Source organism: Stegostoma tigrinum, chromosome 7, assembly GCF_030684315.1.
Source record: "Stegostoma tigrinum isolate sSteTig4 chromosome 7, sSteTig4.hap1, whole genome shotgun sequence".
NCBI classification, from domain to species: Eukaryota; Metazoa; Chordata; class Chondrichthyes; order Orectolobiformes; family Stegostomatidae; genus Stegostoma; species Stegostoma tigrinum.
The window spans coordinates 22,798,838-22,813,222 of record NC_081360.1 but is presented as its reverse complement, the minus strand read 5'-3'; the positions used below and the strand labels follow the sequence as shown (position 1 = coordinate 22,813,222).

At 45.6% G+C, this 14,385-nt stretch overlaps 1 long non-coding RNA gene across 2 annotated transcripts in view; it reads left to right on the top strand.

Moving 5' to 3' along the window:
- Positions 1 to 13,819, top strand: part of LOC125453800 (uncharacterized) — a 29,143-nt gene extending 15,324 nt beyond the window's left edge. For both annotated transcript variants that reach the window (XR_007247855.2, XR_007247854.2), the window contains exons 3-4: positions 4,621 to 4,761; positions 11,042 to 13,819. This is a non-coding gene — a long non-coding RNA (uncharacterized LOC125453800). The remainder of the gene's footprint in view (positions 1 to 4,620; positions 4,762 to 11,041) is intronic.
- Positions 13,820 to 14,385: the final 566 nt, after the last annotated feature.

Here is a 14,385-nt window from a genome sequence, read left to right as displayed (position 1 = left end):
GAAAAGTGGGCCTCTCCACTGTCGATAATAAAATGTGAGGCTGGATGAACACAGCAGGCCAAGCAGCATCTCAGGAGCACAAAAGCTGACGTTTCGGGCCTAGACCCTTCATCAGAGAGGGGGATGGGGGGAGGGAACTGGAATAAATAGGGAGAGAGGGGGAGGCGGACCGAAGATGGAGAGTAAAGAAGATAGGTGGAGAAGGTGTGGGTGGGGAGGTAGGGAGGGGATAGGTCAGTCCAGGGAAGACGGACAGGTCAAGGAGGTGGGATGAGGTTAGTAGGTAGCTGGGGGTGCGGCTTGGGGTGGGAGGAAGGGATGGGTGAGAGGAAGAACCGGTTAGGGAGGCAGAGACAGGTTGGACTGGTTTTGGGATGCAGTGGGTGGGGGGGAAGAGCTGGGCTGGTTGTGTGGTGCAGTGGGGGGAGGGGATGAACTGGGCTGGTTTAGGGATGCAGTGGGGGAAGGGGAGATTTTGAAACTGGTGAAGTCCACATTGATACCATATGGCTGCAGGGTTCCCAGGCGGAATATGAGTTGCTGTTCCTGCAACCTTCGGGTGGCATCATTGTGGCAGTGCAGGAGGCCCATGATGGACATGTCATCAAGAGAATGGGAGGGGGAGTGGAAATGGTTTGCGACTGGGAGGTGCAGTTGTTTGTTGCGAACTGAGCGGAGGTGTTCTGCAAAGCGGTCCCCAAGCCTCCGCTTGGTTTCCCCAATGTAGAGGAAGCCGCACCGGGTACAGTGGATGCAGTATACCACATTGGCAGATGTGCAGGTGAACCTCTGCTTAATGTGGAATGTCATCTTGGGGCCTGGGATGGGGGTGAGGGAGGAGGTGTGGGGACAAGTGTAGCATTTCCTGCGGTTGCAGGGGAAGGTGCCGGGTGTGGTGGGGTTGGAGGGCAGTGTGGAGCGAACAAGGGAGTCACGGAGAGAGTGGTCTCTCCGGAAAGCAGACAGGGGTGGGGATGGAAAAATGTCTTGGGTGGTGGGGTCGGATTGTAAATGGCGGAAGTGTCGGAGGATAATGCGTTGTATCCGGAGGTTGGTAGGGTGGTTCGCAACAAACAACTGCACCTCCCAGTCGCAAACCATTTCCACTCCCCCTCCCATTCTCTTGATGACATGTCCATCATGGGCCTCCTGCACTGCCACAATGATGCCACCCGAAGGTTGCAGGAACAGCAACTCATATTCCGCCTGGGAACCCTGCAGCCATATGGTATCAATGTGGACTTCACCAGTTTCAAAATCTCCCCTTCCCCCACTGCATCCCTAAACCAGCCCAGTTCATCCCCTCCCCCCACTGCACCACACAACCAGCCCAGCTCTTCCCCCCCACCCACTGCATCCCAAAACCAGTCCAACCTGTCTCTGCCTCCCTAACCGGTTCTTCCTCTCACCCATCCCTTCCTCCCACCCCAAGCCGCACCCCCAGCTACCTACTAACCTCATCCCACCTCCTTGACCTGTCCGTCTTCCCTGGACTGACCTATCCCCTCCCTACCTCCCCACCCACACCTTCTCCACCTATCTTCTTTACTCTCCATCTTCGGTCCGCCTCCCCCTCTCTCCCTATTTATTCCAGTTCCCTCCCCCCATCCCCCTCTCTGATGAAGGGTCTAGGCCCGAAACGTCAGCTTTTGTGCTCCTGAGATGCTGCTTGGCCTGCTGTGTTCATCCAGCCTCACATTTTATTATCTTGGAATCTCCAGCATCTGCAGTTCCCATTATCTCTCCACTGTCGAGTCTGATCTACCATTCAATAGATTGTGGCTGATCTGATTTTAACCTCACCCCTACATTCCTGCGTACCCCTGACAATCTTTCAGCATCTTGTTCACCTCTGCCTTAAAAATATTCAAAGATCTTACACCGACTTCCTTTTGAGAAAGGGAATTCCGAAGGCCAAGTCTTAAAACATTAAAACTAAAGGCAATTTAAAATATCAACTCTGATTCTCTCTCCTCAGACCTGATGAGTGTTTCCAACACCTCCTGTACTTGTTTCAGATTTCCAGCATCTGCAATACTGTGATTTTTGACCTATCCGCTTATGACATGCAGTGTAAAATTGTAATATTTATGTTCGAGCTTACCCCATGATAGTGAAGCATGCCTGTAGGATAGATTACTAAATCTGAAGATGGTTTTCGAATTCACTGTTGACCAGTGCTGTTCACCAGGCAAACCATTGGCTTGTCCTCTCCACAACAAGACAATCTTTGTTTAAATAGATTGTTGTGGCCAAAAAGACAGAGGTGCCCCTTCCTGCTCAATCAGGAATAAAACAAAGTTGCTGGAAAAGCCCAGCAGGTCTGGCAGCATATGTGAAGGGAAAAAGCAGAGTTAACGCTTCGGGTCCAGTGACGCTTCTTCAGAACAACTGTAGAACAATTGAGCCTGTATTTATTCACAGAATGCAGGCTCAACCGCAAGGTTCCTCATGTATTATCAAATTGTTCAATTGTTTGGTGTTTATTTACGTGTGCCTGTTGGCTGCTGTTCTGTGTGCTGTTTATCCAGTCTAGGTGTGGAAGGTGAAATTTAACAGAAGCAAGAAGAAGTAGGCACAAGGGCAGACGTTCTCAAAGCAATAGCTGGGATGAGTACGGGTCTGTGCATATATCCAGCAGACCCTAAGGGTGCTGAAACCTGGCTGTCCATGGCTACAGCCAACTTGCCCATGGAGGCAGTTGGATTGTCATATGATTGAGGCTGGTTTCCGGTAGTGTTGCCTCGGGGAACCCCTCTCCATGCGGGGTTTGACAAGCCCTATGTCAGGCACCCTGCTACCCATTTGGGCCATTGCTGCTCTAAGGGAGTCCTCTTCCAGAATGAGAAGAAGAAAGAGAGGGATGAAGTGAGATGCAAGTGAGTAGCAGAGCACTTGGTGCTGGTGCAAGTGGGGAAAGGTGGTGAGGCGCCCTGAGTGACCAAGCCGACAGCTTAGAGGCTGAATGGGGTTAATAGTGTGGGAGGCTGTTAGGGGAGGTGGAGGTGGAGGGAGAAACAAGGGAGGGAAGATGAAACAGTGAGAATGGTAGAGCACGAACCTCGGTGTGAGGTGAGAGCAGCAGTTCGGCTGAAGTAGAAGTGAGGTGGCAGCGAGAGGATGGTGACAGAGAGATAGCTAACAGTACGGATGCAGGAATCGGAGATAACACAGAGTGGAGCTGGAGGAATGCTGCAGGCCCGGCAGCATCAGAGGAGCAGGAAAGTCAAGGTTTCAGGTTTACACCTTTCATCAGGACTGGATGGGTGGCACCAACTCTGATGAAGTGCAGAGGGCATTGGACTTTCTTCCAACACTTTTGTACGTTGCTCAGCACTTTGGAGACTGCAAGAACATTGGCGCACCACTTCGACCTGGGAGGTTATCACTTCTCTGCACCATCCCATTGACCAGGACACCCAGATCATTGTCCACAGAGTGGGAAGCCATGCCTAGGCAACCATAGAGGACAACTTTGGAATGCTGTGTTTACAAGCTGCACAATAGTGTTGTCAAAATGGGCAAATGGGCAGGTGGTTAACAAGGGGGTTCAGGACAATACCATGAGAAATCTGCTAAGCCTCGCAGAAAAGCTCATCCCACCTTTGAGACTTAACCAAATTATTGTAAGATTCAGCCCAGAGTTGCTATTTCAGAGCAGTGAGCTTTCAGTTTGAGTATCTGGATGATATAGACCCGCTCACCCGAGTTTTCAACGGTGATAGCCCTTTCATTAAATGTTCCAGTTAGTATCCTGAGGCACATTGTGACAATGGATCAATTGGAGCTCAGGTAAGCCCTACTCTTAGATAACAAAGTGTGAGGCTGGATGAACACAGCAGGCCAAGCAGCATCTCAGGAGCACAAAAGCTGACATTTCGGGCCTAGACCCTTCATCAGAGAGGGGGATGGGGGAGAGGGAACTGGAATAAATAGGGAGAGAGGGGGAGGCGGACCGAAGATGGATAGAGGAGAAGATAGGTGGAGAGGTGAGTGTAGCTGGGGAGGTGGGGACGGGATAGGTCAGCCCGGGGAGGACGGACAGGTCAAGGAGGCAGGATGAGGTTAGTCGGTAGGAAATGGAGGTGTGGCTTGGGGTGAGAGGAGGGGATAGGTGAGAGGAAGAACAGGTTAGGGAGGCAGGGACGAGCTGGGCTGGATTCAGGACAACCTACTCTTACATGTCTTGGATGTTGATTCCGGTTTCTCAGAAATTGGAAAACGTTTACTTTTCTCAGCAGTGACAACCCTGAGACCCAGTTTTCAAATATAGGCTGCGGAAATGTGATTGCGCTGCCACTATTTTGGCAGGCGGCCAGTGTCGGCATGTGGAACACTCACTGGAAACAGACCGAGAGGGTAGATTGTGATGCTGACCAGCACATGCCAATATGTTGGCTTCAGTGGTGCCATATTCCATTTCGCAGCCTTTTGAACAATGCATGGCTGCACATGAGTTCTTCCACTGGTGGCCCCTCAAAATGCAAAGGTGGCTTGCTATGGAGGACAGCCTGTGACAAGAGCCTGCATTTGTGGCCACTTAACATGGGGGTGAGTGCAAGGTGGTGCAGCTATCAAAGGATTTACAGGCTAATAATTAATTTGTTTTGGCTATGCTAGAAATACACCTTTCACAGCCATCAAGACCTGGAGTGAGACTTGAACCCAAAGCTACTGCCCACTGCGCCATGAGGCCTCCATGTACAGGACCACAGTAGCAGAAAGGAATGCCCACCAGTGCTATTGAAAGGGATGATTCAGGTCAGTTACTGATTGCTTTCATCTGGTTTAGGTTGAGTTAGCAGAACAGCTTGCTGGTTTGCACAGCTACTTAAAGTCAGCGAAGTCTGCAGGGAATAGGGCAGCAAATGGCAAAGACCTTAGGTCTGCCTCATGAGTTCTGCCAGCAACAATTGCTATCAGTCATGGCTGATGTCATTTCCATTGCTAGGGGGAATGAGCAGAGGCAGCACACAGTGGGACAAGCTACTGGACGTGTGATGAGATCAAGGGCATCGAGTGTTCCCAGCAAGATGCCCCTACGCTTGGGGCCTTCAGAAAGCTGTTCCAAACCCTCGACAAGGAAGCGTGTGTCTCCCACTCGTTGTGGACAGACCTGAGCCCTGGCAGGCTGCGAAGTGACGGTGTCCTCAAAATTCTTCATGTCAGGCTTCTTCCTGGCTGGAGCAGGCGACATCTCCAGGTTTACTGTAAAACGTTGTTGTAGTCCCTCTCTCTCATTACAGAAAGAGAGAGAGACAACAGGTGACGGTTTAAGCCGAGGATTGCTGCATCTCAGCTGAGGGGAGAGGTTGAGAAGGGCAGCCTTTCATGGTAACATCTGCCACTGCGGGATCCAAATCAATGTTGTTGATATTACAGCCCAGCCAATTCAACGATCTGACCTCCATTATGCAATACAAGGAAAGTGACAAGCGCACTCTGTGTGATGGAAGGTGCCTTCACCTTTTTGGTGAGAAGTTCACAGTCCTCAACAGGTTCATGCTCATGCCCTTTGGAGATACCTTGGCCAGCCTTGGCTATTTGTGTGAGGTCGTTAAACATACAAGCAAACTGTCAGATCTGCACCATTGAATGTAACTGCGACTGCCGGCTGATCCCGCTTCCTTCTCCTTGGAGGGTGTTCTCATCCCCCGTGAATAAACAGAGGATCTCGCTGCTCCTGTCCACCCCCAAGGCCTCCAGTGTTGTGTTGCAGAGCCTTTGAAGCCTGTTCTCTGCCTAATGTGGTATTTCTTGCTTCTTTCGCACTCTGCAATCATCTAAATCTGGAGGCAGTTCGGTTTTGCATGGCACCTGCAACAGGAGCAGTGAGCATCGATTGCTTGTAATTACCAGAGCAAATTTGGGCCCTCAGAAATTTTGAGGCTCATCAAAGCACACTTTCAAATATGCTTAAATGCCTCAATTTTATTAGTGTGTCTTCACGAATCTGAGAAACCTATTCCACTGCGTACTAAAATGCTGAGAAATCTGGCTGGTGATCGAGAATGTAAAAGAAAACGTGTGTCAGACCAGAAACCTGTAGTCAGTCAGACGGCCCAGTCCAGTCCAGTCAAGTCCAGGCAGTGCGGCCTGGTCTCTAACAATATTTTGAATCCTCCATCAGTTCAGAACGGAAGAGACATCATAGCAGAGGTGCTGTTGAGAGTACAAACAGTCTCATCATTTCAAAAACACCGAGGGTCCACATTTCAAATGCTTGCCCCAGATTAGATCACGCTGCCAACAAGATTAATTGCCTTGCAGATGGACTGAAATTATAATGGAGCAGGGAAAGGATACTTCCACAAATTTAACCAGATCAAGCTACATTCAGCCTTGTTTCCATGACCTGCAGGATGATCAATTTCTGCTCGGTTTGCTTGCTGGGTGTCACCTGACTTCCAAGAAACTCATACCATCGGCTCTTTGCTGACTGCTGCAAATGTGCCGCACTTGGATGCCATGTCACAGCAGCATCCTTAGAGAATTAGAACAAGGTGCTACATGCCCTTGTTTATTATCTGGGCTTGATGCATAGGAGCACTTTAACACAAAGTAAGCTGATTCAGCTCAGAAATTCCAGAAGCATGGCTCCTGGAAAAATTATTATTTTAGAGTGGGTTTTCCACAGAATTGGCATTGCAGCATAGGAATTGGTGCATAGAGGTGTCCTGTGGCGTTCACAGATGCAGAGTATAATCCCATCTTGGGAATAGGGAATTGAATAGCATTTGTCAAAGATTGGAATGGTATCAACACTTATTGGGTCATTCCAGGCAAAAGGACTAAGATTTAGATTCAAGGGGTTGGCTTTGCAATTCATTCTAGTCAAAGGACGCACATACAAAACAATTCATCATCACAGACCTGTATCTGGCCATCTTGAGTAGTAGAATTATACAGTATTTATAGAATGAAATGTAATATTAAAGAGGGTTAGTAATTCTTTTAAGAGCAGGTATTTGCTTACAGATATCAGCTTCAGATGTGGGTGATCTGCTCTATTTTGACTCCACACTTAAATTTTACATTGCATCTTGGACAATGCAAAGTGTCCTGAGACACCCAGGAGCCCTGCAGACTTCAGTTATCAGGCACTTCAGAAATCCCTGGCCTCCTCAACAGGACCATCCAGTGGTGGCTCGAATAGGCTAGCATCTCATGGGGTGGTGGGAAAACGTCTCATCGGTGCTTTGAGTATAGGAGTTGGGAGCGCATGTTACAGCTGTACAGAACATTGGTGAGGCCATTTTTGGAATACTGCACTCAATTCTGGTCTCCCTGCTGTAGGAGAGATGTTGTGAAACCTGAAACGGTTCAGAAAAGATTTACAAGGATGTTGCCAGGGATCCAGGTTTTTCAGCTATAGTAGAGGCTAAATAGGCTGGGGCTATTTTCCCTGGAGCGTCAGAGGCTGAAGGGTGACCTTGTAGAGATTTATAAAATCATGAGCGGCATGGATAGAGTGAATAGGGAAGGTCTTTTCCCTGGGGTAAGGGAGTCCAAAACTAGAGGGCATAGGTTTAAGGTGAGAGGGGAAAGGTTTAAAAGCAGCCTGAGGGGCAACATTTTCATGCAGTGGATAGTGTGTATGTGTAATGAGCTGCGAGAGAAAGTGGTAGTGGCTGGTAAAATTATAATATTTAAAAGGCATCTGGATGTGTATATGAATAGGGAGGGTTTAAAGGGATCAAATGCTGGCAAATGGGATTAGATTAATTTAGGATATCGAGTTGGCATCGATGAGTTAGAGTGAAGGGTCTGTTTCCGTGTTGTGCAGCACTATCCTGCAATGATTGTAGGTCCATTTCTGTTTCTCTTGATCACTGATGGCAAGAGTTGTGAGGGGTGGGAGCATGATTGTTGCTGGTAGGGAAAGATACAGTCGGATTTGATAGTCATGAATGTGTCCAATCGTTATTTTGGTCACCATCGGCACATGAAAGAAAAACAAAAAGAAAGAAAAGCAAAATAAAGAGAAAAGGAGGAAAGGAATAATTGGCATTTAAGCAACAAAATTTACATTTTCAGGATTTTCCAAAGCTGATGAAACAGTTCAGAGAGTGGTAAGTGTTATCATGATGGCAAACTCAGTTTATGTACAGCAAGCTTGCGTAAATGGCAATGATATAGAGAGCTAGGTAATCTGCTTCTCATGGAACGGTTGCGACCAGCCAAGAGAAATTTTCCTACTTTCCCATAGACTGCAGCTGGCCGGAATAAAGATTGTGCTGCAAAGCAGGGAGAATTCCGGAAGCATATAATCTGCAGGGAATCTTCACTCTCTAAGCATCAGGGAGACCACCAACAGAGTGTGATCTGAGCGATAGCACCTCCAAGTTACTCCATGTACAGAGGCACCGCACAAGCATGCAATTTTATCCTGCAGTAGATCTCTACTCTACAATAAAAGCACTTGTCTCCTCCCTGTCTGCTATTCTGCAAAGGTTTTAAAGTGATGCCCAGTGAGTGTCGATAGAGGTGAAAGGTCACAGTGACCTTGGGGGCCGCTTGTCTGAACTCTGGTGCCAGTGAGACGGGAACCTTCCTGTCGAAGTTAAAAGCCCATTTTCAATTGAGACTACATTACAAATGGCCATTGTTATAAGTTGAATTGAGGAAATTTCATCCCAAAATATAATGATAGAGATGGTTTGGCATACAGGAGGAAAGTGGTGCACCCGGCCCTGTACTCTTGACTATATTAACAGCCAGAGGATTTGGCTGGTTTAAAGTCCACTGGGAGTCTGATCACTGCTTAAAAATGCTTGTGAGCTGAGTAACCCTCACATCCCAACATTCAACAACACCCAACAAGAACTTTCCAACTTATCCAGATTTAGTTCCTGCAAGTGGAAGAAACCATTTCAGATTACACCTTCTCTTTTCCCTCGAAATTCAGCTTGACTGCTGTTTTGCTGCCCTGATCCAATTGATCACAGGCCAATGATCTTGAAATATGGAAAACAGGAGCAGGAATAGGGCATTCATTATTATCATGGCTGATCATCCAACTCAATAACTTGTGCTCACTTTTTTCTCTTTCCTTTGATCGCTTTAGCCACAAGTGCTATGCCCAACTCCCTCATGAAATCATAAAATGTTCTGGCCTCACTGCTTTCCATGGTAGTGAATTCCACAGGCTCACCACTCCCTGGGTGAAGATGTTTCTCCTCATCTCTGTCCAAAATGGTTCACCATCTCTCTTCTGCTGGTCATGTTTGCATGAGCAAAGAACTATGGTGGGAGGGTGGGGCTCTGATTAGACTGGATTCTCACCACCTAACATGGTGAGTTCGAATGGAAAATGGTAATGTTTTCACAGGGGAAGTCCTGTGTAGAGAAAAGGCATTTCGCCGATGCCTTGCAGTATCTGAAAGGCAGTCCAAATTGCTTCACAACTGACAGAGCAACTCAATGCCAGTTAGTGCTAGAAGATAACAAAATGACCTGCCACACAATGTATTAATACCATTCTCCACCTTCAGGAGAGTTGGTGAAGGAGAGAAGTCTTTCCCAAACTGTATATTGACGTTAAAAGCAGAAAAATGCAAATCTCAGAAGAGTTTATAATCAGCAGTTGTCAGGTGCAAATACATTGGAAGCAGTTCAGAGATGGCTTATGGGACTAATGCCTGGATTGAGCATGTGTCATATGAGAAACAAATGGACAGGCTAGGCTTGTATTCACTGCAGTTTAAAAGATTAAGAGACAACTTGGTTCAAATACATGAGAGCCTGAGGGGCCTTGACAGACTGCATGCGTAAAGTAGTTATCCCATTGTGGGACAATCTGGGAACTCAGGGTCACTATTTAAAAATAAACAGTGGCCATTTAAGGCAAAGATGAGAAGAAATTATTTCTCACAGACAGGCATGTGTCTTTAGAACTTGCTTCCTCAGAAAAAGTCAGAAAATCTTTTTATTTTTTAATGCGCATGGATTAATGCATGGATGGGGCTTCTTAACGAAGAAGGATTTGAAGGTTGTGGGCCATAGAATGAAATGTAGAGTAACCAGACTAGCCATGATGTTATTAAATGGTGGAGCAGGCTCAAGATACAAAGTGATCTACTGATGTTCCTAGTTTGTACGTTCATAGCAGTTGGACATCATTTCATCCATCATGTCCATGTCAATTCTGTGAAAGAGTAATTCAGTTAGTCCCGCTGACCCCTTCTGGTTTTTTGTTGGCAGTCATGTGCACGGTTTATTTTTAACTATGAATTTCAGATAACTTGACCGGGAATCTTTAAGGCTGATTAAATCTTTCTTGTGAATTTAAACCCAGAGCTACTTCAAAGCATTCACTCAACGTTTTGCTCCCTGGATCCTGGCTAAGGACAGGAGGTGATAGAGTTCTTTGACCCCACTACTTGTTCATGGAGATCACTGACTGGCTGATTCTGATATGAACCTTGCCTCTCATTGGGGAGATCATAAAATTGGACTCAGAGAAATTGCTCCAAGAAGTACTTTGTGAGTTGGCAATCGATATGATTCAAGCCAATTGCAGGCAAAAGAAACTTTCAGCTTAGAAAGGCAATGTATTCAATGTGGAAAATGAGCTGGACAGCTAACGAAACTGATAGGAACAACATTTGTGCAAATATCTAAGTTTCACTGACAGACAACTCACAAAGACTGACTTATAAACTGTTCTGGACAATTCTGCAATGACTTAATTCCATGTAGTGTTTGTGCAAAGCAAGAAAAATAAAAATATGTGATTTTTGGACAGCAATTTTAACAGTAATACCAAATCAACAAACTCGAGACCTTATCCCTGACCACCACTCTCTGCAGAATGTTACAAATCTATAATTTACGGTAAACAAATTTCTCTGAGGCTAAGTAAGTTACAAATGTTCTTCACACAATGCTTCAAACATGCTTTTTATTTGACTTTGGTCTTTTCCAATATCTTTCCATCCTCTCCTTCTTATCTCCACCCTCAACCCCATTTCCCATCCATCCATGTTCTGAGGAAGGGTCACTGGACCCGAAACGTTAACTCTGATTTTTTTCTTCACAGATGCTGCCAGACCTGCTGAGCTTCCAGTAACTTCTCATAATGTCTCATCCACTCAAACTCACATTACATCCTCTTTGTAGCTACTTGCAGAGAAAAAGAAAAAAAAGTGGATGAAAAGGACTCTCATAGATTGTGAAAACTTAATGTAAACTAAACATGACCATGGCAGGGATGGCATTCAACGTGCATAAAGAAAATGCAGCAAGCTGACAGGTTGCTGTTTTCCTGCAAAGTGTTTCAAACTGCCTGTTGTCGGTGTTGCCATGATGCTGGTAGTGAAACCCACCACTGGGGGATTTCACATCCTTGCCAAAATCAGTCAAGATATGGTAGAAGTACAATTCCCAATGATTCGTCAGGAATCGAGTGTAAAACCCAGCTCTTGACGTAAAAGCGAAGGCCATATGTTATCATGTTCCAATTGTGCTCTGAAGGCGATGTTATTGTCAGTCTAACCCACCTTAATGTCTGGCACATCATTAGAGCTGCTGCTTTGTGCCCTCTGTCCCTCATGCTCCCCTTTCGTTTGACAATGATCGAGCTGGAATGATGTGCTCTTTACCCTTCACTTATGTGGCTCGGTGAACAACCGGCAGAATGCCCAATGGAAATGTAGGTTGGAGCTTGGGTTAACCGCCTTCGGCAATGGCAAATACCGCTTACTAAGAACAAACAAGTCAGTTTTAGGATTCAGTCAATAAAAAGCCCAGACAACTATTAAAAGAGCATTCTCGACAGAGGAAGGAGGTAAGGGATCATCCAGTGTGTGACCCCCCATAATACTTCACACTGACCCCTCCTTCAATGTGGCCCTTCTTACTGTGGAAGGACACTCTCGCCTACTGAGCTAGGAAATCAATGTTCTGACCTACCCAGTGTATTTCTAATGGCGCAGTTAGTTATGCAGGGTTAAACAATTTTCAGTTCAGTCAAATGCCCTTGAGGCAAATCCCAGTGCATGGCTTGTTTAGTCATTGAACAGCTCTCACATTTCAGTGACGGGTCAAAAATTATCCCCAAGTCCTTTTCCTCTTCTAATTTTGCAAATAGACTTTCATTCATTGCGGAAACATAGCCTGCTTCCTGTTCCAGTCTGCATTAGCATACATTTCTCACATTGAAACCAATTTCCATTCCATCAGTCATCTCCTTAAATCATCCACATCTTTTAGGGGACTATTTATTTCCTTTGACGCAGATCAATTCAGCAAAACAATTGTTGTGTCAGCAACAGATTTAGTGTGCACTATATACAAACATCACAGCCTTCTATCTTATGGAGAACCTCAACCATTCCCAATAAACTATTCCAATTGTTTCAAGCACCAGTTTGTCCTGATTAATGTCTCAGATCAGTAGATTTAAACCGCACAGCCAATCTGCATAGTTAGAGGAACCGATAGTCTACCGAAACTCTCTCTGATGCTTCAAGAGTATGAGGTCCAGGACATAAAATGAAATACATTAATAAATGCAGAGCTCATTGAAACAACAAAACCAAAGGCAAAAACCTCCTAATGTCATTTAGTGGCCTTTGTTTTGCACACATCAGCAGCCTCATTCGCTATTAATAAGAAAACCTCATAAAAATTTGTACTCTGAATATATATAATATATATTTAAATATGTATATGTTACACACATATATAATATTTACATATGTACTAGTGTGTGAGAAGTCCACTACTGTACAGAATATAACAATTTTAACTAAGGGATGTCCATGTGCATTGAAAACCTAAACAGTTATTCTACAAAATGAGGAGGAGAAAGTTGCCAGCAGCAATGAATTTTCCTCAACTGGTAGCTCCTGGACAGGTTTGAGCAAACTCGTTGTTCTCCAGAAGAATCAGGAAAGAAGTGATGGAAATTTTGGAATGGGCTTCTTTTAAGCCTAACAGCCAAATGGGGAAGAGATCATGGCATCTGAAGAATTCAGCTGAAATAACAAGCTATCTCCAGGGTGTAACGTCCAGATTGTAATGCCAAGTCAATTTTATTCTAGAGAGCTCTATCGCAGTCAGATTTTGAAAGCGTCATGAATAGCACTTTATCCAATTCCGTCTGAAATTCATCTTCAGCTGTGTCCTCTGAACGAGCCTATTATATCAGTCAAGTTCTTGGTTGGAATGAAACCTCAACAATATCTTTAATTTCTGGGCATATGGCTCATGATGTTGAAACGTGGTCAAAGGGACAGCTCCAGAGCATCAAGACCACTTACTGTTTAACCTGAAAGAGCCTTTGTAAAGAAACGAGATTGTTTTGACGCGTGTTAATAGGCTGCTTTAATGGTGAGCGCCACCACCAGGTGAGGTAATGAGAGTGCAGGGAGAGGATTGCAGTGTTGCAGCCTGATATCCCCACCCAGCAACAAATAAATCCAGGGCAACCTGTGAATTTTAGCGTTCAGGATAATTACTGTGGTATCAACAAATATGGACCTCTTTCAAAGTGAATTCATCTCCACTGCTGCCGTGAGGCCACATATCAACGGGATGTCAGTCCCTGAGGAAAACCCCAGGGAAACTCAGACCAAAGTCAATTCCAAAGACCGCCAACAATTTCTTAATTCTAGGTTAGCATTGGAATCTGGCTATTCTCAAAATTACAATTTTTCATTCACTTCTGTATCTCCCGGCAATATTTCACAGGCTGTGAAATCTGCCAAAGACCTCATGAGGTCAGCGGGTGTGTCAATTTGGAGCCACATTAAAGTGGTACCTACATTTTCCCCCAATGCCTTCACTGATTGCCACCTCTCATGGTATTCCACATGGCAGCCCAGCCTAGGGCTGCAGGAGCCTACCCAGCTCGGGTGATCTGCAGCCTGGTTCTTGAATCTTGCCACTTTCCTTTTGGCGGCAGACGTTTACTTGCTTGCTTGAGCTATCAAACTGCATTCAACAAGAGATTTAAAAAAACAAACTGCAAATGTAATTCCCTCAAGCCAGATACATCACTGAGGCCTGCATGAGTGACTAAACTGTGAGCACACCTGACTTGCTTTGGCAGAAGACATATGCATTGCCCTGTATTTGAACAGCTGTCATAGCACCAGGCATTGCATTTAGGTTATTTCCCAACAATTTTTCAAATAATTTGTGAAGACTTGCTCGTTTTCACTGACTAGAACCTCAGGCAAGCCCGACAGCCTCTGGCCTAAAACGTTACTTCAAATAGTGATGCGCTTCCAGTAACGTCACTTCTTGGAATGAGATCTCAACTTATTTTAAATCTCCAGCTGCAGATATTTTATTCTATCCAGTGTTAGTCCCCCACGACCATTCCCAATCCACACAGGGACTACGAGAATATCATTTCCTTATTATGAGAAAGATTTA